At 40.6% G+C, this 25,607-nt stretch overlaps 1 protein-coding gene across 8 annotated transcripts in view; it reads right to left on the reverse strand.

The window, feature by feature from the left end:
- The window catches only part of SEMA6D (semaphorin 6D), a 277,199-nt gene that overhangs the window by 81,993 nt on the left and 169,599 nt on the right, over positions 1-25,607 (reverse strand). For 6 of the 8 annotated variants that reach the window (XM_039491727.1, XM_039491732.1, XM_039491730.1 and 3 more), the window contains 2 exons: positions 9,677-9,727; positions 8,242-8,274 (listed from right to left, as the gene is read on the reverse strand). The gene's annotated coding sequence lies outside the window, so the exon portion shown is untranslated. The remainder of the gene's footprint in view (positions 1-8,241; positions 8,275-9,676; positions 9,728-25,607) is intronic. The other 2 variants (XM_039491733.1, XM_039491725.1) reach the window with 1 other exon arrangement.

Genomic DNA, 25,607 nt, shown 5'->3' on the forward strand with positions numbered 1-25,607 from the left:
CTGCTCCTAGAGCGGTCCGCAGTGCTGGACTGGTTGTTTCAACGGAGCCTGCCATCCCTCCTTTTTGGGACTCTGTGTGCGGGGGCTATGTGACCTTGCGGCGGGGGAGGACGGTTACAGATTCCCTTGTGGCGTGGCCCTGTGGTCCAGGACAAGGACCGCTGCATAAGATCTCTAACCGCCCTCCCCCGCTACAAAGTCACATACCCCCCCACCCACACAGAACCTGGAAAATACCTCCCATACCGACCAGGGTGCCTACTGACTGCACTGTGTGTGTGACCTGCTGCTGATCCTGCCCCCGTGTCTGTACCCTGGTAAAGATGACTGCCCTATACAATTACCAACCCCCTTCCCCACCCCACCCCACCCCTCCTTAAAACACAGTCTTCTGTAAAAAACATGACGGAAACAGTAATTAACAGCAAAGTATTTTTAATAATTAACTAGACAGTTAGGGGATGAAACTTGGATTGGGGCTTGGGTGAGTCAGGAAGGGAAGGACTAGACTGTTCTCAGTGGTAGAAGATGACAGAACAAGGAGTAATGGTCTCAAGTTGCAGAGGGGGAGGTTTAGGTTGGACATTAGGAAAAACTTTTTCACTAGTAGGGTGGTGAAGAACTGGAATGGGTTACCTAGGGAGGTAGTGGAATCTCCTTCCTTAGAGGTTTTTAAGGTCAGGCTTGACAAAGCCCTGGCTGGGATGATTTAGTTGGGTTTGGTCCTGCTTTGAGCAGGGGGTTGGACTAGATGACCTCCTGAGGTCCCTTTCAACCCTGAGATTCTATGATTCTATGACTTCTCAAAATTGAGGGTATGAGAGCTTTTGGGTACTTGAGCACTCTGCTGGGGTGCAGTGACAGTTTTCACGGCCCCTGGCGCCCCTCCTTCTGGTTATTTTGGGTGAGGGGGGTATGGGACTTTGTGGCGGGGGAGGGCGGTTGCAGATACACTGCGGGGGGGCTCTGTCCTCCTGCCTGCGGTCCTGCAGAACATCCACAAGGCGCCGGAGCGGGTCCGTTTGCTCCTTCATTAGTCAAACCAGCGTTTGAGTCGCCTGCTGGTCCTCTTGACGCCACCTGTTCTCCCATTCACTGTGCGAGCGCTGGTACTGAGAGAGGTTCTCCCTCCCGGGGCATTTCCTGTGTGGCTGGTCAGAGCATCCAAGCTCGGACTGCTGTCCAGAGCATCAACAGAGTGGTGCACTGTGGGATAGCTCCCGGAGCTACTAAGGTCGATTTCCGTCCACACCTAGCCTAATTCGACATGGCCATGTCGAATTTAGCGCTAGTCCCCTCGTCGGGGAGGAGTACAGAAGTCGAACTAAAGAGCCCTCTATGTTGAATTAAATAGCTTTGTGGTGTGGACGGGTGCACGGTTAATTCGAATTAACGCTGCTAAATTCGAATTAAAGTCCTAGTGTGGACCAGGCCTCAGGAAAGCATGGTTCAATTCCCTGTTCTACCACATTCTGACTGTAGCCAAGTCATCATCTCTTTGTGCCTCAGACCCCCAATCGTAAAAAGCGCGTGTGTGTGTGTGTGTGTGTGTGTGTGTGTGTGTGTGTGTTGTCTATTTGGAGTTGGGTTTTCAAAAGCATGCTACATTTGTTTACTTCTGCTTCTATTGAAGTCAGAGTTTTATCATTGACTTCAATGGGAGCAGAGTTACAGGAGTGCTGATCACTTTTGAAAATTCCATCCGTATACCGTAAGCTCTTTGGGGCAGGGGCTGTCTTTACTAGGTGAATGTACAGCACCTAGCACAATGGGGCCCAGATCTCAAATGGGGTCTCTAGGCACTGTTGTAATACAAACACTAAGTAATACTATATGGGGAGGCTATATAGGACCACGTCTTCTGTCACAGTAGGCTGCATACCTGCTGGATTATAATGAATCAATAATGTGTGTATGCTTTGTAGGGGATATATGTTTGCCTCTTTATTATTAAGGATCCTGTAGTAGAGGTTTACTTAGAGCTGCCTAGCAGCAGCTCTGAGTCATGTTGGGCCAGTATTGGCCTTCAGAAACAGGTAGAACCAAGCAGATTGCTAATGTGGAGAGAACCTGCCCTAAATCTACAGGTTAGAGGGGTTACTTACACAGGCAAATCTCCCATCTAGCTTGGATGACACCGATATGTGTGAGCAACGATATTTGTTATGCAATGGGACAGCCTTTTGGCAGATATTGTAAGAATGCACAAGGCCAAAGCAGGGAGAGATTAACAGAGAAGGGCAGAGAATTGGTCCTGAACAATTAACACAAGTTCATAAACAGAAAACATCTACAATATTTCTAAGGAGACACCTGCACATGTTACAAATTAGTCAAACGTATAGGGCAGAAAATGCCAGGATTCACTGGTCTTAACAGGACTTAATTGCTACATAACTAATGTACTAACTGAATAATATTTTAAAGTAAAAAAAAGTCTTCTCTCTGCACTCCTTTCACAGGCAAAAGTCCTAGTCCAATTAACGGAAGTTTTGCCTGAGTAAACAGTATACAGCAGGCTGCTTGGAGAGAGAATGAACATTTTCAAATATACATGCTTAGCAGGCTGAACACACAACAAATTGTACTATATTCCCTTTCCCTAATTTTCTTTAATGGCTCCTAGTGACATAGCTCCTAGACCTCAACAATTGCCATCTTCTTGATCTATTAAGATTTCCCAGGATGCACTAGGCTAGAGATTTCAGTAACACCACTGATCGATGCTGCAAAGGGTTTGGCAATAGATAAAAGATGCATCAGTTCTTAGTCATAGATTCAAAGATTCCAAGGCTGGAAGGGACCATTGTAATCATCTGATCTGATCTCCTGTACAACCCAGGCCATAGAACTTTCCACAAATAATTCCTAGAGCAGAACTTTTAGAAAAAACACTCAATCTTCATTTAAAAATGGTCAGTGATGGAGAATCCACTATGACCCTTGGTAAATTATTCCAGTGATTAATTACTCTCACTGTTGAAACAGTGAGTCAGTATGGTGCGCTCCTCTACAATTACCCCTTTATTAAAAATACTGTTACTCACGAATGTGTTAAGGAAACAAAAGTAATAGTTTTAAAAGATGATGAAATTCTAGTTGATTAAGTCTAGCTGACAATTCTGCTGCTCAGGGTAAGGTTGGGATATTTCTCTAACCCCCCCCTCAAATATTGATTCAGCCATAACATCAAACATGAATTTTTATCTTGTTTCATCTATATTTTTCTTGGACATACCCATTCACATACCTAATGCAAAAAAAATCTTATTTTTCCATTTATGTCCCTATAATCTATGGGACATAGATTCACAATTTTTATTGTATATTTTGACTATACAATATATGACATTATAGTGAGAGCAATGTCCAGTGCACAGTCATTCACTGTATTCTCAGGTTGATTTTTATACACTAGTCAGATGCAGCTGTGCTTATGGTCCCACAGGGAGTACATCTAGTATTCTTTTCCCTTCAGTAGTGCCATAAATACAGCTACAAGCAAAGTACTGCACATAAAGTAACTATGTCATTTTAGTAAGGAGTGAATAATGCTACAGATTTTAGTTGTCTCGATTCATTCTTTTTTATAGCATGTTGAACAAAGGGAGGTTATATTTTGAAATAGTCCATTGTGTTTTTCTTTCTTCAGATAGGGCAATTCTTTCATGGGAAAATTTCCCATATGGTAGTTTTGTGAACCATCTGGTTATGGAGGGGGATCTATAGACTTTTCCACTATGCTACAGTCTGAGTTGCAATTAGGAGGAATTGTAATGGCAGTGACAACTTTCCTCTGACTTCCTCTCTGCATACTCCCATCAAAGCTCATGGTATGTTAAAACAAATGGTGTCCCTAAATCTCGTGGGCATGCATGTGGACCAGCTTGGACTTCGCAATTTCATGAGTTTATGCTCATTCCATACATTGCAGCCTCACTAATGTTGTCACAACAGGCATATTTCATTTTTTGTAGTCTTGATGAGGTCAAATAAAATCTAGACAATACACTGTTGGACAGAAAACTAGGAACAGAGGGTAAATCACAAATTCTTTCCATTCTTCAACTAAATTTCAACATTTTCTGACTAGCTCTAATGTAATACTTGATATAGTGGACCAGAGTCAACTCCAGTGAAGTGAACAGCACAATATTACACCAGTGACACAACTAACCCAGCCTGTACCTATAAACACTTTGAGGTCTTCCAAAATGATCTTATTGTTCCACTTATGTCTTCAAGACTCAAATGCTCTAGAACAATTGCAGATTGCATTGTGAAATATGACTGACATGAAGAAATTGAGAGCCCTCTCTATGCCCTACAAGCCAGACTGTGGTTATCTACACAGAATAGTACTTTACCCCTTGAATAGTCCCAGTGATGTCATCGGGACTACTTAATGAGAATAAGGTATCACAGTCTGGTCCTAAATGCAGACAGTGTCAGCAACCAAGAGGATGGAAAGGCAACAGTTTCTAATGCATCAGAAGTTGCAGCTGTAGCATGGGCAGGTTGTGGGTAAGGAGGTTCTCCTGCCCTTGTTCCAGTTCCAGTTCCAGTGCAGTATGTCTGACAGAAGTGTGTCTTTGTGCTGAATCTTGTGTAAAATATTCATTGTGTGTTGAGGTGCACCTAATTCCCTTTTCTTGTTGGAATCAGGGTTTCTTCCTGCTTGTATTTCAAATCTGGGCTCAAGTATTATGTACACAGTGAATCAGACCTTCACCTCTAGATGTCATTACAGACAGTATATTTCAAATGGGTATATCTAAAACCAATTCCAGTTACTGGGGGTGGGGAGGCAGGTAAGGGGGAGGGAGGATACGTCAATCAATTGGGGTAGAATCTGCTCTCTGTTACACAAGTGTAAATCTTGAGGAACTCCATTAAAGGGTGCAGAACGAGGACAGAAAGAGATAGAAGCAAGCTGGCTGTTATGTGCTGTGTTGACCATTTACTAGAAGCATTAGGCCAAATTCTACCCTAACTTGTAGCCCTTTAGGTCTCTCTCTCTCCCACCCATTTTATGTTCCCAAAAGCCTATTTCTCATTTTGAAAACTTGGTTTGCAAGCACATTTAAAAGTTTCACTTATTAAAATGTAATGAAATGAGATTTCCCTTTCTAGCCCCTAATCTGAAATCCACATTTATCTGTTTCTTTAAGCAACAGTATTTTGGCAATTGAAAAGTCTCAAAAACCCAACAAACCCCCTTATAAAGCAATCTGGATTTAGCAAGAAAGCTTTGTCGACTCTGGCTCAGCAGAGTTAGTTATCCTGGTTAATTGGATCGATGGTGACAGCTGTAATTACCAGAGATGAGATTGCCTGTACTGTAATTACACGTCAATCTTCAGTGTCAGCTGGACTGTAGAATACATACTATAGATTCTCCCAATTAGAAACAGGTTAAGGAGAGCATGGTATTTCTGTGATAATCATGTTTTTATTGTATAGAATAAAAATATATGGCAGCAGCTAAAAGGATTGTTAATCTGAAGCAGCTTTGCTGATTCAAAGCTGATCCACAAAGCTTTACTGCTACGTGGTTTCTGAAGATAACCGCAGTACAGAGGAACTGAAGTTTTTCATCTAAATAGTTGCTAGCTATTCAGCACATTGCAACTCCCAGTGTTTGCACTGATATTCTTCGATATAGCATTATAACATATCAGTGTTTATAGAATAAAGAACATCTCCTTTTAAAAACACACATTAAATATAGGACTAATTTGATTGACTTTAATTTTTTTAAGTCCATCATATTAAAGCTTATGCTACTGTGTGAAACCTGCTCAAAAACAAGCAAAAGGAATATGAAAAGCATTAGGGTTTGGCATTTGCTCTAGGTTTGCAAGACATTAACCATTAATATAATTTAAAGTATAAAGCGTGCATTTCAGAAGCTTGAAGTGACGTATGCTTTCCTACAACTGGATGGTTTACATATTTGTTATCAAAACTACTGCAACTACTAAAGACAATATACAGTGCTATTTCACAGGAAAATTGAAACATACTACAATCAGTTACAAGTATTTCTGGGTTTTCTGAGGGGGAGGAATTATATATTTCTATGATTCATTTTTTAGAGTTCTATTTCTGACTTCAACCCCCCCCTACATATATAAGGGTATTGTATGTGCTCTTTCTGCAAGGCCTGGCACATGCACAATTATTGCTTGTTTTTCAGTCTACTGATTGAGAAAAAATAATTAATCTTATTTGGGGAAAAAGAAAAAAAAAGAGAGAGAGAGGTGGAATATCTTTTTTGGACCTAAAATGTTAATCTATTTTCTGATATACCAAAGACTAAAAAGCCTCAATGAAATATACCCCTGTGCACCCTTTAAATTGCATGAATGCAATGGAACACAAAACAGGATTTAAGTGGTGCATAGACCTCTACACCAGGTGAATTTTTCCCTTATGAGGAAAGTTCCTGTCTTCAGTTTTTAAAGCTTGAGTTTTGTTTCCATACAGAGATCACATTCACCACAGTAAGTGCAAGACAGGTCTTGCCCTATAAATCTGCACAAGGAAGTATGGGGGTGTAAGGCATCTCCCTTTGTCACTGAGTGGGCTATCTACATCCTGGGTTATAATGTGGGGAGAAGGAGCAAACTTTGCAGGACTGCCACCTCTCTCCCTGCACAGAGATGGGGAGTAGTGGGAAGGGGACAGGAGTAGGCAGACTCTTGACTCCACCCTGTGTGTGTCCTGAGTGGAGAGAAAAGTAATCTGTGCCACATAATGGGCTGGTGCACATTGCTTCTTAGCTGGAGGGAGGAGGGACTCAGGGACTGAATTTTGCTCCTTATATAAGCTTTTGGCCCCTGGTCTGCTGCTGGGGCACTGCAACTATGCACTGTCCCTTCTTTGAGGCTAGTGGTAAATCCACAACTTACCCTTAAGATGGGGAGGAAATACATTTTTTTTCATTTTGGTGAATTTTTCTAGTCAATTGACTTCTACAGAAAATAGCAAATTAGGGAGTGAAGATAACTGCACCTCACTGGAACCTTAATTTTCACCCGAATACATTTACAATACTATCAAGATTTATGACAACAATTCTCACCGTAATTTGTCTTTTTTTTAAGTTTTAAATTGACATTAAAACTGAAATGTTTGTTTTGTTAAATTCTAGAATTTTTCCCAGTTATACTAGTTTTCTTTCTCTCTTACCTTCTCCCGCACAGTACATCTCTCACCTTTTCCTTCCAACAGTCTCAATGTATTCTCAAAGATTTTGGTGGTCTATCTAATTTCAAGGCTCCAAATGATTTTATTTTCTATGATATTGTTATTGAATTTTATCTGAAATGCATGCCTTGATTTTCAATATCCAATAAGATATTAAAACTCTAGTGCAAGTACTAATTGCTACAATATGTAGTTCTTTTCAGAAAAAAATAGTTTTGCATTTGAAAATGAGGCCTATCAGGCCCTGATCAAGGAAATTACTTAAGCACATGCTTAATTTTACTCATGTGAGGATTGCCTTTGAGGTCAATAGAACTACATGTTTAAAGTTAAGCATGTGCTGACTGCCTTGCTAGTCTGAAGCCTCAGACATTTCCAGAGATTTTAATATTATATTTGCAGACCAGATGCTGCCTATTTTGGACAACCTTTTATTTAATAACAACTGAGTAAAGTGTCCTTTGTTCATACTTCAGCGTTCACATAGTGACAATCAAATAGTTGCTGAAAATGTCTTGATCTCATATGCCGATGCTGAACCACCTTGTTAACTGGGCAATCCTACTGGAGCAGTGTCTGAAATGCATTTCAAACCATAATGAAAATATGACAATACAGTGGTATGTGGAGGCAACCTACTTTTTTTTTTAAGTCTCAAGAATAGACTTTCTTGAAGGTGCAATGCTGTACTACAGAGACATAAAAAACCCCAACCATTGTCATGTGATCTAGCTACCCAGATTAGCAACTCTCAGTTTTATTAAAGGATTAATCAGACTGGAAAACCAAAGACAAAAACTGTCTCTCTCTTGTTAAAGATCTGAGTATTCAGCCACTACATTTCATTTTATGTCGGGTCTTCCTAGTTCACAAACACAAACAGAAAAAAGTAACTTTTGGGGACTCGAGAACACTCACACTAATGCACTGAGAAGAGACCTTGTTTGTCACAGCAGAAATACATACACAGCTGATACAAGTGTCTTGACCACACTGATCCAAGGTAATGAATATTAAAGCAATGCTTACCTTTCTCAGGGGACTGTCTCTTCAGTAATAAAACTAGTGGGGAAAAACAAAAGAGGGAAACAGGTCAGTTCACATAAGTATATTTGTTGTGAAAATGCATTTGTGTTGACTTTGCCATGAAACGTTTAGCTTAGTTACAATTGAATTAATCCGTTAAATTTTTCCAACTAATTCAGTGGTTAGTTTTCCTCAGCTACTTTTTAAAGTATTTGTTCACAAAACACCCAAAAGAGCTTGCTGTTAGTAACTTGCTGAGTTTGCAGAGCACATTCTTTATTTTCAACTCTATCAGCAAGCTTAGAACAAAGCACACAGATGGATGGGCTATTTTGATGCAATTAAATGTATATATAGACATTCTTACTAAACTTTTGGAATTGGTATAGAAACATTTAGTTTAGAAATAACACTGAGGAGCCTTAGTTACTGTCAAAATGTATACACATTTTCCTGAGATCCTGTTTTTGGCTTGAAGACTTTCTTTCCTTCTTTCTTTACCCAACGAAGAAATGTTTTTGCACAATTAAAAAAAGATATTCCTTTATAGAAAACAACACAATGTGACTTAAAAAACATGTTACAGTCAAAACTATTTTAACATTGGATATACCAGAAAGTATTAAAATAGTTTGGAGTCTTTTAAAGTTATAAAGTTGATACATTTTATTCAGAATATCTTCTCCTACATGTCAATAGTGATTCCTCTGTAGATATTACTGTTTCAAATTCAATATGTATTAGCATTCACAGGATAATTTACCTCAAAAACTGAAAAGCATGGAAGTGTGTTAAAATCCTTTTACTTAAAAATAAAGAATGAGTTTTAAGTTACTAAGAATTACCCTGTTTTTGTTAGCTCTGTGCTTTGTATTTTATGTTCTGCTACTGAAAACACAAAGCTTTCAAATAAAATACATTAAATATAATCAGAGCATTAAAGTGACCAAATCTTTTATCATCATGTACATATAGATCAACTTCTTTGTGCAAATTAGGGGAGTTTCCATGAATGCTAATGAACTACAGTTATCTCTTAATAAAACAGCAACATGTACCAGAAACAGGAAAAAATGTTTCTTTTTGCAGTTTGAACTTTAAAGTAATCTTCTCTCAATTTTCAGGTGATAGCTTTTAGAATTAACCTTGTATTCAATGAGGACAATTCCCTCTGGCATTATCTGCACTGAAGCTGAATCACCTTTATAGTTTAACTTTTATGTATGTATGATAAAATGTCCTAACCCCCCAATACCTTTGATACTTTTAGTCTGAACATTTGAAAAGTCTCCCTTTTTAAAAATCAAAATTGAAAGACACAAGTAAAATTCTTTGCTTATAGATTAAATTTTGCCTGCATAGTCCTGGAACACAGATAATTTGATGTACTTTGAATCCAGACTATACAAAGAACCAGTCCATCTACCAGGTTACCTACCCAAGAGCTTAGTGTAGTGTAATCAGAAGGACACACCAACCTTTCCATGAGCTGTAAGATGAAGAGTCCAAGTTTCAATTATTCATTACATGGATATATCTTGGGAGATGAGTACTCATCACCGTAACTTGTCACAAAATTGTCTAAACAAAATTTATTGCCACAGCTAATGCTATTCTCTTAAAGCACACACACACAAAATTATGACATGCCATATGGTTACACTCAATAATAATGGAATGTAAGATTTTTACATAATGTCCATCTGATTTCCCTCTCACTTACACCAGTATAAACCAGGAATAACATCACTAAAGCCAATGGCATTGCACCAGTGTAAAACTGGTGCAAATGGGAGGAGAATCAGACCCCTTATAGCCAGCATAGAAGGCAGTATCCCGCATCTATAGGTATACACCGAATGTAAAACGTCCAGTATCCCACATCCATAGGAATACGCAAAATGTAAAATCTGACAGACAAAAATCTATGTATGTTTTCATAGAATTATCCCTCCTTTTACTGAATCTATACTCATGCATTGTATAAAAAAATCTGTGTAGATTAAGAATTACTATTCTAACTGGTTGATTTACAGCGAGTCCTATGTTGTAATTAGTATCTAAATACTGTGTAATTAAAGGGCTGTCAGATATATCCTCCACTAACACAGAGAGGGAAATATACAGTTTTAAAATTGACAGTGGAAAATATTTACAAATGCAGACATGAGAGGGTTTTAAAAAAGAGCTGGAAACATGGGTTTATAAAACTCATAGGCCAAATCCTATTCCCCTGAGTCATATTTAAGTAAATGGGGGCTATTAATGTGAATAACGGGGGCAAAATTTGCTCCCCATAGTTACACTTCAGATTACTGGATGTTATTATGTGCATTCTCCTCAAACTGACAGCCAGCATGACCAATATACATGCCTGATTTCTGGCCCTTATGCACTTTCACGTTAACTTCTCTGGGTAAATATCTTGTGACCATGCAAAGTTATTCACAGTCTGAGCCACAAAACAGACCTAGAGATTTGTGACTCAGACAATCAGGATCTAGGTGGGATCTCTGTTCAAACAGAGCTGCTGGTAGATCTACCCAGGTGAGTTCCACATTTCTTGGAGCCTTCTATGTACTCTGTACAGAGAAGGGAGATATTTAGGTAGAGAAATTTTGGCATCAGAAGAGAGCATGAAATCATATGGCAATTCAAAAGCTGGGTGCGTACGGAGGACAATCTGATTTTATTATCTTTGCATGTTACTATTGGAACCTTTTTAATATGCAGGCTACTGTAGCTGCTTAGATTTCCATTGTTTGCCATAAGTTTTAAAGAGATGCCAGAGGCTATCTTCTACTTTAAGACATATAACTTTTCTCCTGCTGGCAAATGTTTCATTTACTTCTTAGGCCATGTCCACACTATCACTTATGACGACAAAACTTATGTTGCTGAGCGTGTGAAAAAACAGCCCCCTGAGCGACATAAGTTTCACCAGCATAAGTGGTAGTGAACCTCTCCCACTGACATAGCTACCGCCGCTCATTGGAGAAGGTAATGATATCGATGGGAGAGCTCTCTCCTGTCAGCATACAGTGGCTACAAAAGAAATCGTACAGCGGCACAGCTGCATTGGTGCAGCTGCATTGGTGTAGCTGTGCCACTGCAAGGTCTCTAGTGTAAACATAGCCTAAGGTAGAGGACATCCTAAGTTGCAGGATCTGTGCTGAGCTGAGCCTTTGTCTGTCTCAGGATGCTGCTGAAATGTTACCCAAAGTGGGTACTAAGAATAAATCTCTGTCTGGTTTAGGAAATTTAACTTATGCCTAGTTGGAGCATAGCCAATGAAGATGGCAGAGAGGAAGAGCTTTCCATGCCTACCAGTTCTAAACTATTACTGTAGGAAGTGTGAAGTCCAGATTCTGATCTCGTTCGAGCTGTTACACCAGCATTAGTTCACTTCATTGGAGTTACTCCTGACTTATGATTGTGTAACTGAGATCAGAATCAAGGCCTGCTGATTCTTACTTCAAGTCAGTTGAAGAAAGGGCCTTCGTCTTGAACAGTGCTTAATCCTGGCTTCAACCCCCAAACACCTGGTGTCCTGATATATTGAGTAGATACAGACACAATAATAATCAGTGGTTACAAAGCATCTCTCTTTTTAAAAAGGAAATGAAAGTCTTCATATTGAGAGAAAGGTTGGCCTGCTAGTTAAAGCAACAGACTGACTGCATGTCATGACCCCTCAGTTTACTGTTGTTACCCTCCTTCCACCCAGCAGCTTGCTACTAACCAGCTGATCAGGAAAGACCATGAATCATGAGGTTACATCAGGGAGGTCTTCTCTGGGCCAAACTGGAGGAACACCATGAACTCTGATGGGTCAGGGCTTCCTATTTAAATCCAAAGAGAGGCACAGGAAGTTGTCTGCACAGCTGAACTCGACGTGGCTGCTGCATTGAACCATGCTTTCCTCACCTGTTCCTGAACCTTGAGCCCTGGTCTCTGAACCTGGCTCCGACCCTTGACTCAACTCCTTGACTCTAACTTCAGCTCTGACCACTAAAGCTGGCCACCTACCCCTCAGCTCTGAAACGGGGTAACTATGGTCAAATCACATTAATATCTGGGTCTCAGTTTCTCCCTTTGCAAAACGTATCCATCTTAAGAGGTGCCGTGAGGCTTAAGTCTAATATCGATAAAGTGCTTTGAGCTCCTCAGACAGAAGGCGCTAGAGAAGTTTAAAAAACAACATACAAAGCCAGAATGGCAAAACTGTTGCTCCAAATGCATCCATTCAGTGACAAGACTGAAATCGAGGCCTGGGTACCATCCGAAGAAGTGAGCTGTAGCTCACGAAAGCTCATGCTTAAATAAATTTGTTAGTCTTTAAGGTGCCACAAGTACTCCTGTTTTTTTTTGCGGATACAGACTAACACGGCTGCTACTCTGAATCCTGTTTTTTTAGGCCAGAGGAAGTGAGACTAGAAGGTGCCATAGAGTCACTGACTCTTTGGTGCCCTAGAAAGAAAAGATCAGCTCAGATCTGTGGAAGCAAGAGTTCTTATCCCAATTCCCCTTAGCACATTGGGCATCCACCTGTTTTACTTTTCATTTCTAACCTTTTTTGTATATAAACATGTAAAATGCAGAAACACTTCACTTGCTTCTTAAAATAATCACATGGGCAATGCAAGGAAATGAGGGTTCTTAAAGAATTCTAACTCTTGTGCAACAGAGGAACTCCAAATTGGATGGTCTGCCAGTAGTTCTGCTCTGGGCTCTGGCAGCAGAGGTCAGTGAAATTGCTGCTGAATGAGCCCCAGTAAAGCTGCCTGATTCTCAGTAGCCCAAATACATCTCATAGTTCCCTTCCATACTAGCGTCTGATTCTCACTTGTGGGGAGGCCCTTTTATATTGCAAAAGTAGAGTGCAAAGCCTTCATGTAAATCCAAATCAGGCATGTTAGCCTTCAGATAGGTGTGTACCCAAATCAAACAAAGGTGATATGTAAGGTGGTATTGGTTATACATTGGTAAGGGAGTCAGAGGCTATGGGAGTGTAAGTGGACACAATATGCCCACTGCAAAGCCAATAGAAAGTATAAGTCAATGTATACGTGACCTACTATCACCTATACATTCTTCACCCTCCTGTTAATTGCTTTTCTTTCTACACTCCTCTCTTTCAGCCACTCCGTGACTGTTACAATTAGATTTCTTAGGACTTGAACCTTGTCTTCACTAGACATGTAATCCACCACTAGTGCTGTTTCACCAGTGGAAGCTTTTGTATAGATGTGGGAATGCATACTAGAGGAAGACAAGCAGCAATACTGTAACCACACTTCCTTCTGGAAGACAGATTTCCAACCCCAATTTGGGATCCTCAAGAGCCCTGCTGGAGGAAGTTACTCACCAAATGTGGCCATAGGTATGACTCCCTGTCCCCTAAGCTCACTTCAAATGCTCACATTTTTTCTTGCGCTGAGCACTGCCTTTTTAGTATGAGAATGCTGCATGTATTATTGTATAGGTTGTATTGCACAATCTAGAATGAGTCAAAAACAACATCCTATTTGCTATACCTCTCTCAGCTGGTGCTCACCAGCTCTTTGTTACACATTTTGTTTTTATGTGTGCCACATAAAGTACACAGTTTGTTGTTCATTAACACTTTACTGCTCTGCACACACATCTCAGTCGTGCACCAGAATTTGAGCTTTCATACAAAAGAAAAGGAAGTCATGGCAGAGGCATTCTGGGGCTCATCGTTGCTTTTGGAAGTTTGATGTCTCCTAGGAAAGTAGAGAATTACCTATCTACTCACACCACTCATCCCTGTTTCAACAGTTGTCTGTTGAAAAACAGTCTGTGTTCTGGGGGATGGCTGGATTGAAAATCCATCTGTGTTTCAGTGCCTGAGGAGACTAACCATTTTACTAACAGACACGCTTTCCCCCCTTGATCTTTCATAGGATGGCTGGTCTGAGGCAAGCAGGAGTATGATGTGCTCAGGGCATAACAGTCCTTTGAAAATCAACACTTATCCACCAAAACTGGGGCTGCCAGGAATTATATTGGGCACAGGAGCCCCTTTTTATTGAATTGGCCCTGCCAAATGTGATTTGTGGATTAAAATAACAGTGTGGTACTATTAATAGAAACTATATATTTAAGCGTGAGATGTGCCAACAGTGAAATTTCAGATGCTTCTTTTATAGCTGTGAACAGCAGCAAAATAACACAACAGATAAGCACTGTAATTAATAATCTCCCACTACAGCACATTAAAAAAATCAGAGCCCCTTTCAAAGTACAGTATGTTGGAAGATGACTTGAGCACGGCATTGTGCCAGGTCAGATTAGATTTCATCTGAGCATTGGCAAAGGATCAGATCTGACAAACTGATGCAAAAACACAAAGCGCAAAACATTTAGCAACGTGGATTCCAAGAGTTACCATGTGACTTGTTGTTCAGGTTTTATTATAGTTCTCTATTGTGTATTCATCATGAGGTACTGCACTGCATTTCTGTATATATTTTAGTTTGGTGCATGGAAGATATACTCAGTTAACCAATCTAGTGTTTGATTTTATAGGAATCTCATTATACTTACATAACATATTAGCCATGGAAAGCTTCTGGTCCAAAATCTGGTGGTGGGATGGTCATCTGACAGCTAGTTACAGCTCCTTAATTCTCTGGGCCAACCTGCTCCAGCCCTGGCCATAGAGTAGGTTAGAGCAGTTAAGTGGTTGCTTTAAGATGTGCCAACTGTTTACAGTCACCAACAAACCATGTGTCAACTGGGGATTGTTGGAGTGTGGTGTGCTATGGCTACCCCCTCTGACAGGCTCCCTTTGCTACGGGCTAAGGAGGGCTGTCTCTACAACCACTGATGATTCCCTTAAGCTGGGGAGACACAGAGATTTTCTGTTCCCTTTGCACCACAGGAGCAGTGTGGAGGAAGCAGAGTTTGTCCAGAGAACCCAGCCCTTTCTATTTGCACTCAGTTATATTCAAAATTATATACCCAAAACATTGTCTCTCTCCCTAACTGAGTTTTATGCAGAATTGCTTGATAAGTCACTGCTTGAAAGCAAATCTTTTCCAGTATACCTGGACTCCTTTTTAAAAGAAAACACCGTTGATTGATTCCAAACTCTGGCATGATGCTGAAATAATAACAAATTTCATAAGATTTTTTAATGAAAGTTGTGTCATTTTCAGGGCCCAATTTAACAAACAATATGCTCATCTTACACCCTACGGAAGCCTGCAGACTCTAGCTTTTCAGGCCTTTGCCATGTTTGTGCCTGTTTCCATGGCATTAAAGATGAACTTGGGTTTTTGGAGAAAATAAAAATCCCCCAAAAGAAATTCTGAAAGAAATAGGCATATTTGATTTGGATAATTGTGACTCTGAATGATGCTGCTTGTGTGTACTTAATGTGCAGCTTCTGCTCATTATATCATGGCTAGGGATTGCGTACACTTCATAGCCACGAAGAAACAACTATTCAGTTAACACAGTATCCTCTGTAACTTTATTCCAGGTAATGCATCAAATCCTGATCATCTTGCTCACATGAGTAATGACAAGTTAGTATTTTCAAACACTAATCTGTCAACCTCAACATCGTGTACAATGGTGGGTATGTATCACTATACCCATTGTACAGTTGGGAAAATGGAAGCCCGGAAGTGAAGTGACTGCTTAAGTTTAACCAGTGTGGCGGTAGCAGAAGTAGAAATGTAATTAATACAACAGCCTTATACTGCTCCCATCAATGACAGAATACTCAGGGCCCAGTACTGTCCTCACTGAAGTCAATGGCAAAACTTCTTCCTGTCATGTACCCTATTCCCTAGACCATGATGTCATCAATGAGGTAGTTGCATGTGTAGAGGAAAGGAATGGAACTCACATCCCTATAACTAATTCCACAGTATCAGGTTATAAAAATGGAATATCTTAGGGCTTGTCTACACTATGCAGCTTTTAGCGACAAGTCAGTATGTGTGAATACTCTCTGTTGGTATTTTGTTGGCACTTTTGCCAACAAAATGCTTCCAGCCCGCGAGCGGCGTTAGCTTTGTTGGCAGGAGAGCGCTCCTGCCGACAAAGCCGTGTTCAAACTGCCACTTGCGTCGGCAAAACTTTTGTCTTTTGTAGGGGGGCTTTTTTAAGTACCCGTGAAATACATAAGTTTTGTTGACAATGTCGCAGTGTAGACAAGCCCTTAGGCTCAATGGTACATTTAAAAAATCCCCCCTCCCCTGTCACTTATGGCATTTTATGACTAAAATTGAAACAAATAATACCGTATGGCTGACAAATTTCTTGTTGTAAAGGGCAGAACACTAGGGCTTAGATGAAAATATCTGAGCTTGAAAACTGAATAATGAATTAGTATCCTACTGGAAAACTCACAGCCTCTTGTGATCCATTAGAAGGTATTTGGTGCTCTCAGCATCTATGGCTGCAGGGACCATTTTCACAGATTCCAGGTGAGCACTTACCCAGGAGAATATGATAAAATCAGCTGTTTGTTTTATTTTTTAAGTGCTTTTCCAAGATGTTTTTCTGTACAGTGGAATGAACATAGCAGTAAAGCTAAAAATGGAAACAATAATTTCAAATAAGTGGGTTGGAAAGTCATTCTCACTGGGAAATGAACTTCTGACCTTTTCAATGAAAGGTAAAGCTGAACTTGTATTAATTTGCATAAAGAACTCATTAAATATATTGTTGAGTAATAGCTCAAGAGGGCAATAAAAACAGCTGCTCAAGCTAATGCAAACAATGTGCAATGAAAAAAAAGAGAGATTAAACAAGACTTTAAGATGACAGATTTGGCTGTGCAGTAATGTTACACCATAGCAAAAAGAAAGTCTCAGAAGGGTGTCAACATTTTTTGTCTTATCTAGTGTTCCCCATATATTCATTTCCTTTTCATTAATACCCTTAAAAATGTAGATATGGCCTTGTGCTAATTGCAGCATAATGCATTAGTTGTGCAGTTAAAAAAGATATGCTAGCTAGTTCTGTTCTTTCCTTTATGATAATATGTCAATATACACAGTCTTGAACAAGGAAGTAGATTTAAAACTGGAACGTGAATTTGAACCATATATGATCCCTTCACAAATCCAAAGGAAAGTGACCCAGCTCAGACTGTAATATAGGGAATGAGGAATAAATAAATTTTAACAACAATATCAGCACAGTTTGAAGATGACATCAAGTCACTGGTTCATCTATTCTGTACATTGGAATCTCTATGATTGGACTGTATTTGGCATTCTGCTGTGCATTAGTTAGTTAATGCTGTGCTTATGCTAGCTGTACTTAATGAAGGCAGCATGCATGCATTCATTTTTAAGCAAAAGCTTATCTGAATATCTATACCTGATTTTGTAAGCTAGATGGCAGCTCCTCAGACTGTTTGCTTTCATTCTAATGTCTTAAAATATTACAACCTCCAATAAATGGAATGATGCTGTGCTTTAGATGTTTTGCATACATGTTATGTAGTGGCTTTTTTCCCCATTAAACACACAGGGTTTCACTGGCTAAAGTGGAGGAAACTAATGCTAATTAACCCATTAAGCAATAGTTTTTGTCTAGAAACACTTTAAAGTACAAAAAAAATATTCTGGTAAAATAGATAGTAGTCTTTGGAGCTAATTAATAATAACGGTCTTATCCTGCTCCCATCCACGTAGTGTGCAGTTTTTTACAGCAGTGCAAAGGCAGTGTAAAAGGCTACCTGATCAGAATGGTAGCGATTTGCACTCATGTTACTAAGAATACAAGGTCAGAGCAAAGATGAGCTGGGGCTTTGATGGAAGATGGATATGCTTAACAAGGTCAGTATCCAATCCAAACTGCATTCTCTCTTTTATCCAAAAGACTTCCCAAATGGTATTTTAATTTTTTTTAATTTACTTATTTGCATATAAACTAATATTTAAACACAGTTATTTATTCTCTTCTGCTGAACAAGAATACTGGTGAGGGGCTGCCATACGACAATATATTTACATTTATTTTTCATGACAGAACTTAATAGGTCATCTGGTTTTTAGTATGGTATTTTTATGAAATCATTGGTGGTAATAGCGCCCACTGGGAAAAATTAGCATCTTAATCCAATGATGACACTTTAAAAATATTTAAGAATGGATACCCATTAATTGTTGAATGTGTTGACTGAAGCAAGACCTTTCCCCATTGTACCTTAAAATTGATTTATAGAAAAGCTGTATGTACTGTCCACATTCTTTAATACTTATTTTCAAGTGATATTCACCATTTTAGTGCTCCAGTAGTTCAATAATCAATCAATAACTCTCTCCTTCCTTTCAGTTAATATATGTATCTACAGCTAAGTGGGAAACATTTTTTCTGTCCCATGAAATCTTTCTGAGATTTCAAAAAAACTTTCCCATTCTGTAATGGGACAATACCAAGACCTTCTGACATGTTTTGGTGAAAATCCATAGAGAGCTAGTACACAGACAACAGTCCAGTGGTTAGAGCATTTACCTGGGATGTAAGAGACCCAGGTTTAAGTTCTAAATCATACAGACAAACTGAGAATTTCTTTACAAAACAATCATATCTATAAATATATCATGAACAGGGTCATTATATACAAAATAATAATGAAAGGTAACTAGATGTGAGCTTGTACCAAATGCATTGATAGTTCATATTGTCCCACTGAGCTATTATTGCTTTAGAATATATTTTTACAAGCAGAGTCTCAAACAAATCAATTGGTAGTTTTCAGCAGTGAAATGCTACAGTAACACAATATTTGCATTCTTAAAATCATAAATGAAAGCTCCACAAGTATCATCTGAAGCATGATAAATTTATAAATAGTTTCACTTACAACTTCTGAAGCATTAGGTTTATGATTAAAATTATGCATGATTTACATGTTTGAAATAAAAATTCCATCTTTCTCTTATATTCACTTCCTCAAAACTCCATTCACACAGATGTAAGGTTGGCCCATAGTGGCTTGTGCCCTTCTAGAATGTCGAATGCTTCAGTACTTAAACCCCTGAAAACCAGGAAATGGAGATTTAAGGTAACATAGACTTGACTATGTATTGCCTAGTTTCCAGAGGTTTAAGTTAACATCCCTACAATGCAACCTTAGGCCTTGTCTACACTACCGCGGTAAGTTGACCTAAGTTATGCTTCTCCAGTTACGTGAATAACATAGCTGGAGTTGACGTAGTTTAGGTCAACTTACTGCAGTGTCTATGCCATGCTGCGGCAATGGGAGATGCACTTCTGTTGATTTACCTTACTCTTCTCGTTATGGTGGAGTATAGGAGTCGACCAAACAGTGCTCTGTTGTCGATTTAGCACAGAGGTGGGCAAACTAAGGCCCGCGGGCTGGATGTGGCCCACGGGACTGTCCTGCCTGGCCTTGAGCTCCCAAGCCAGGAAGTCTAGACCCTAGCCCCTCTCCTGCTGTCCCCCCACCCCTGCAGCCTCAGCTCACTGAGCTGCCAATGCTCTGGGCCACGGGGCTGCGAGCTCCTGCCAGGCAGCGCGGCTACGAGAGCCGCCGGCCTGCCCCTGTGCTCTAGACTGCGTGGTGGCGTGGCTGCCAGTCCTGGTGCTCTGAGCAGCATGGTAAGGGGGCAGGGAGCGGGGGAGTTGATATGGGGCACGGGGTCCCGGGGGGGGCAGTCAGGGGACAGGGAGCAGGGGGTGGCTGGATAGGCATGGGAGTCCCAGGGGGCCTATCAGGGGGCAGGGGTGTGGATAGGGGTCAGGGCAGTCAGGGGACAGGGAGCATGGTGGGTTGGATAGGAGGTAGGGTCCCGGGGGGGCAGTTAGGGGCAGGGGGTCCCAGGAGGGGGTGGTCAGGGGGGGTTGGATGGGTTGGAGGTTCTGAGGGGGGCAGTCAGGGGGCAGGAAGTAGGAGGGGGTGGGGGCCAGGCTGTTTGAGGAGGCACAGCCTTCCCTACCTGGCCCTCCATACAGTTTCGGAACCCTGATGTGGCCCTCAGGCCAAAAAGCCCCCCCTCCCCCGATTTAGCAGGTCTTAGACCTGCTAACTTGACCCCTGCTGCATCTATCGCAGTAGCATCGATCAGCAGTAAGTGTATAGTCATGGCCTTAATTCTGCCTTCTTTGAGCAACGCACCAACATGCTAACACACATATTAGAACCCTACCCTTACAGGTACTACTGAACATTTGGGGAACGGAGCACATGAGCACTGTAAAACAAAGTCTCACACCTTCCATTTGCTAAGGTGAGGTGTAACAAATAGGAGCTGCCTACACTTAATCCTGAAAGCTCTTCCACACACACCACCCTCACCCTGAAGATTCCTTCAGAGACAATGCTTGCACCTATCCCTCACTAAGCCCTGGAGACCAGTGCCATGTGTGCCGCCAGACTGCTGACAATCTCCATGGCAAGAAGATACCCTGGTGCATTTCTACAGAATTTAGTACTGAAATGAGGCTCACTTGATCCTTTAAGATATACTTGCATCTTTCTGCGTATCACAATCACAGCTCTTCCATCTGCTCCAACTAATCTCTCCATCCCTTAGTACTGCTGCACCTAACACCGTGAATGCAGCAGTGCATGCGGATTAACACTGGAATTCAGATCTGTGTCAACACAAACAATGGAACACTCATTTATTTTGTCGTTTCTAGTCATTATGGCACTACCCTTATTGAACCATTCCCAGTGGCCACTACCAGCTCGGGAGGGGAGGGGGGGAGGATCTAAGGTTCTGTTGTGGGCACAGTATGTTCCTGGGTGGTTCCTGATTTTCTGAGGTTTAAGGGTAGCCGCTCTCCACATTCTGTGAGGCACCACTGCATAACCTGAACTCAGCATTAACAAAGTTTTTAGGCAGTTAACACTGACAGTGTCATTTTATTAAATGTTTAGCAACCAAGAGTGTTCTGTGATCACATATTTTCCTACTTGTATGTTCCCTCCATTACTCTCTTATCTTCTCATTTTCCCTGTAAATTCTGATTAGTGTGTCAGCTTGTGAGGGCTGTTAGTGGGCAATTCTTTGCCAATTCAGCTAAGACTAACTGATGAGGAGCAGAGTGGACTGCATTACACACATTGTGCATTACACAAATAGTTTAAACACAAATAGGGTGTTTTGAAGAGGTCTTTGGGTACAGATGTGCCATAAAACAATGTTTATGCACTGAAGAGTTAAGCTCCTTATTTGGGGGTCTGTACCTGAGGAAGTCTTGGACCAAGTGACCCCCTACTTGCTCTCCTAACTCTACCTCTGTCACTGATGAGGAATAGCAATTTTCAAAACCCTCTGCGTATGCATATGGATTTTAGATCAATTTGAAATAAATTTCAAACCAGAAACTTTGCTGTCAGGGAAAAAGTTGTCCCTGCAGAATGCAAAAAGAAAACAGCGAATATGCACCACACATTCTCACATAACTGCCAAAGGGAGGACTCAAACTCACAGCCATAGGTACAGCTTAGATTCAACGGCCACCGTACACTACCACAAGCCACTCTAACATCAGCCTGCCTGCAAACCTTGGCTTGCAACAGAGCCCTTGTCCTGCTGCACATCTGCAAAGGACATTCTCTGGCTTCAGCAATGCTGCTCTGCCATGTACATTGGCCAAACCGGACAGTCTCTATGCAAAAGAATAAATGGACACAAATCTGACATCAGGAATCATAACATTCAAAAACCAGTAGGACAACACTTCAATCTCTCTGGTCACTCAGTAACAGACTTAAAAGTGGCAATTTTGCAACAGAAAAGCTTCAAAAACAGACTCCAACAAGAAACTGCTGAGCTTGAATTAATATGCAAACTAGATACCATTAACTTGGGTTTGAATAGAGACGGAGTGGCTGGGTCATTACACATATTGAATCTATTTCCCCATGTTAAGTATTCTCACACCTCCTTGTCAAGTGTCTAAAATGGGCCATCTTGATTATCACTACAAAAGTTTTTTTCTCTTGATGATAATAGCTCATCTTAATTAATGAGCCTCTTACAGTTGGTACAGCTTCTTCTACTTTTTCATGTTCTCTGTATGCATATATAGCTTCTTATTATATGTTCCATTCTATGCATCTGATGAAGTGGGCTGTAGCCCACGAAAGCTTATGCTCAAATAAATTTGTAAGTCTCTAAGGTGCCACAAGTACTCCTGTTCTTTTTGTACTCCCTGGCTTGTGACACACTGCAGATCCAGCCTTAACCCAAATAACTTTAAAGTATTGCTTTATCAAAGGGCCAGTGGGTTCTAGATACCAATGCATCCTGACCCAGCAATATCAATTTGCATGGGATCAGAACCACAGACTGAGCCCCAGCTGTGTGCAAAAATACATACAAACCATAACATTTTGATATTATTTGCTTTTTTATAAAGTTGGGCTGTATCTAAGGTACCTTGCTCAAACCACCTCAAATCTGAATCAGTAATCTTGCCTTGGACCCCCATGAGGCACAGACAGTCCAAGTATGCAAGCGAATTTTAGAGCAGTTAGAAAAATTGATTATTAAAGAGTAATCTAGTTGCAGCCTTAAGTACAGTAATACGACTGCTCCACTATAATTTTCCCTTCGTTTTTTGTCCTTCTGGAAGGTGAGTGGATACTGAAGTCTGCTGTTTTGTCACTGATTCTATCTGTGTGACATCTGATCTACGGAAGCTCCTGAACACTGGCCCATCCACCCATATGCTTCAATCCTGCCCCGGAAGGAACAAGTCTAGAGATGGGAATCTCCATATCCCTTGAATACTTAGCCTAACAAATCTTTGAGTAATTCTGATACCTGTTGACTAGGGATATGACTAAAATCAACTCCTCATTTCACTGAATGGCCACCTGATGAAAATGACTTTAGTTCCTTACCAACCTTGGTTGGATTCAAACTTGCATCCATTCCACCATATAATGCTCATCACTATGGTTGTCAATATGGTCTCTGAGAACCTGGACACAAAAGTCTCTACAGGCAAACTACCAATCTTCTGAGCAAACCAGTTCCCCTTAAAAAATGATCCTTCAGCCTTTCCTGCAACAACTGCATCTTCTCCTCTTGTGGATTTATTATACCCATCCAGTAGAGTACCGGCACATTTGAATTAACATTTTCTTGTAAATTTCAAGAACTGTAAAATACTCTCTGGAAATTCCCTATTTATTCATCTATTCCAAAACCCCAACAACTCCAGTTTCACTGGGGAAATAACAATATTGCGGTAACCATTTATTTATCCCTCCTTATCTTTGCACAGAAATCTAATGGAAAACTGATGCGGAAACACTTCTCATGCTTTACTTTGCTATTTTAATATTAAATGTTCTGTCTACTTTCCCAAACATCACATTAAGAAGAGTTCAATCATTTGTTTCCTGTTGATCATTAAGAGACAGCTTGCATCTGGCCATGTGCAAGTATGAGGATCAGGGAGGGTGCAAGGAGTCTTCTCTGCTTTGTGCCTCTCTATGGGGACCAAACCATCCCAGTTCTTGCACTCAGAGTTCAAACGATCATTGGAGGCTGGAGTCTATGGAGGCAAGAATCTCCCCTGGGGCTTAGGGCTGGAGCTATGTCACTCCCAATTCCCAGCCAGCAGAACGGGCCCCATGTGGGATTAGAATTGCATACTGTCCCCTTATTAAGTCTGCAGCAGAAGCTCCCACAAGTACTGATCCAGAACCATGGAGCCTGCCTTGGACGCTATGACCCTGGGAGCTATGTTCCATTGCACTGCCACCTTCTGTTAGGCTGTACCTAAAGGGGCAGGCTAACCCAAAATAGAAAAAGCTTTACAGTATTTAATGACTGTATGAATCTTTTATACTGACTTTATGTGAGTCACTCAATAGCAGTAACACCTGAAACAATGTGACGAATAGCTTAGTGTTCTTCACATGTAGAGCCTTTCTCAACTGCCATGTGCACGTTCCCTGTTGTATGCATGCAGTTCCTGGATGCAGAGGCCAAAAAGTGAATAAGCTATTCCAAAGAGAGCTATTTATTTCTAGTGAGTAGTTTATGATAATAAAAGTTGCAGAAGACAACGGCCCCCTCCTCTGAGCCCCAGCTAGCTCTGCAGTAATAAACCCTGCTCTGAAAACCTCCCAGCTTCCATGATCATCTGAATCAACTGCAGAATTGCTAACCATTTGATCCACAAACTGCTTAGAATGATATCTGCAGTTCTGAGTTATCACCTATTTTATTTAAATTGGACAATAAGTCCCTGACCTTAAGTCAGTGTCTTTGTCTGATAAGCACCAACCTTTTAATCTCAGGCTGGTAGAGCTGTGGTGGCTTAAATCTCATGATATATTCGCTGTACAGATTTTAAAAAACTTTTGGAAGCATGAATGAAATGTTAGGTATGTAAACATTGTATAAATTCAGCATCAGCACCTTGTTTAGTGCAATAGTAAATTAAGAGTCTGGGAGAGAGTTAAAGGAATAACAACAAGTGAGTTTAACAATGTGACCCCTGCTTCTTTCAGTGCACAAGTTCACCACATTTTCCCCGAAGACTAAGCAGTTAATCAACTAAGTGAACATTTACATTGTGACTAGTTTCCCTTTAGAATGTTGGTGGATAAAAAAGTGCTATTGTGAAAAGACTACCAGATGGGAATGAATGATGGTTTTCAAGTTGTCACTCAGCAAATCAAAATCAATCTTCACTGGAACATTAAAAGGCGCATCTCTTCCCCCAAATACCTGCCTTCCTTCCAAAATTCAGTTTCCTGTCCTCACTCACTGAGGGTTTAGAGTTGTTCAATAATAGTCACATGCAATTTGCATAGTGAGAAATGCACTCTTCTTATTCTTAAAAATGATGAACCATTTTTGCTGAAGTTTTATTAAAAACAAAGTCACCTGCAGGCAGAGACCAAGCATGGAAAATTTTAACCTAAAAAGCGAAGGGTTCAAAAAGATAGGAGCAACTGACCAAAGACTCTCTGAATGGAGAAGAGTAGGCAGTCTTCACTATGACCTTGCTTCTGGCAAGGTATTTAGGCATGCACGTAATTTTAAGCAGAGTAGTCCCACTGAAGTCAAGAGACCACTCATGCCTAAAGTTACACACGGATGCAAGTGCCTTGATGGGATCTTAAGTACAAGCTTAAATCCCACTGACTTCAGTATTATTAATGCTTAGAGTTAGGCACTGGCTGAAGTGCTTTACTGAGTCAGGATCTAAAGTCCTGTTACATCAGCTATAATATGCCCTGTTACAATACTTCATAGTTCTACTATACACAGCATGGTGTTAATTCTAATGCCTTTCTGAAACAGCACAGAAGTTCAAATTACAGTTGCTGTTGGAATCACAACTTTGAAAAAAGTACGTGTAAAGTCTCAACTGTC

This window comes from Mauremys reevesii, linkage group 10 (assembly GCF_016161935.1).
Source record: "Mauremys reevesii isolate NIE-2019 linkage group 10, ASM1616193v1, whole genome shotgun sequence".
NCBI classification, from domain to species: Eukaryota; Metazoa; Chordata; order Testudines; family Geoemydidae; genus Mauremys; species Mauremys reevesii.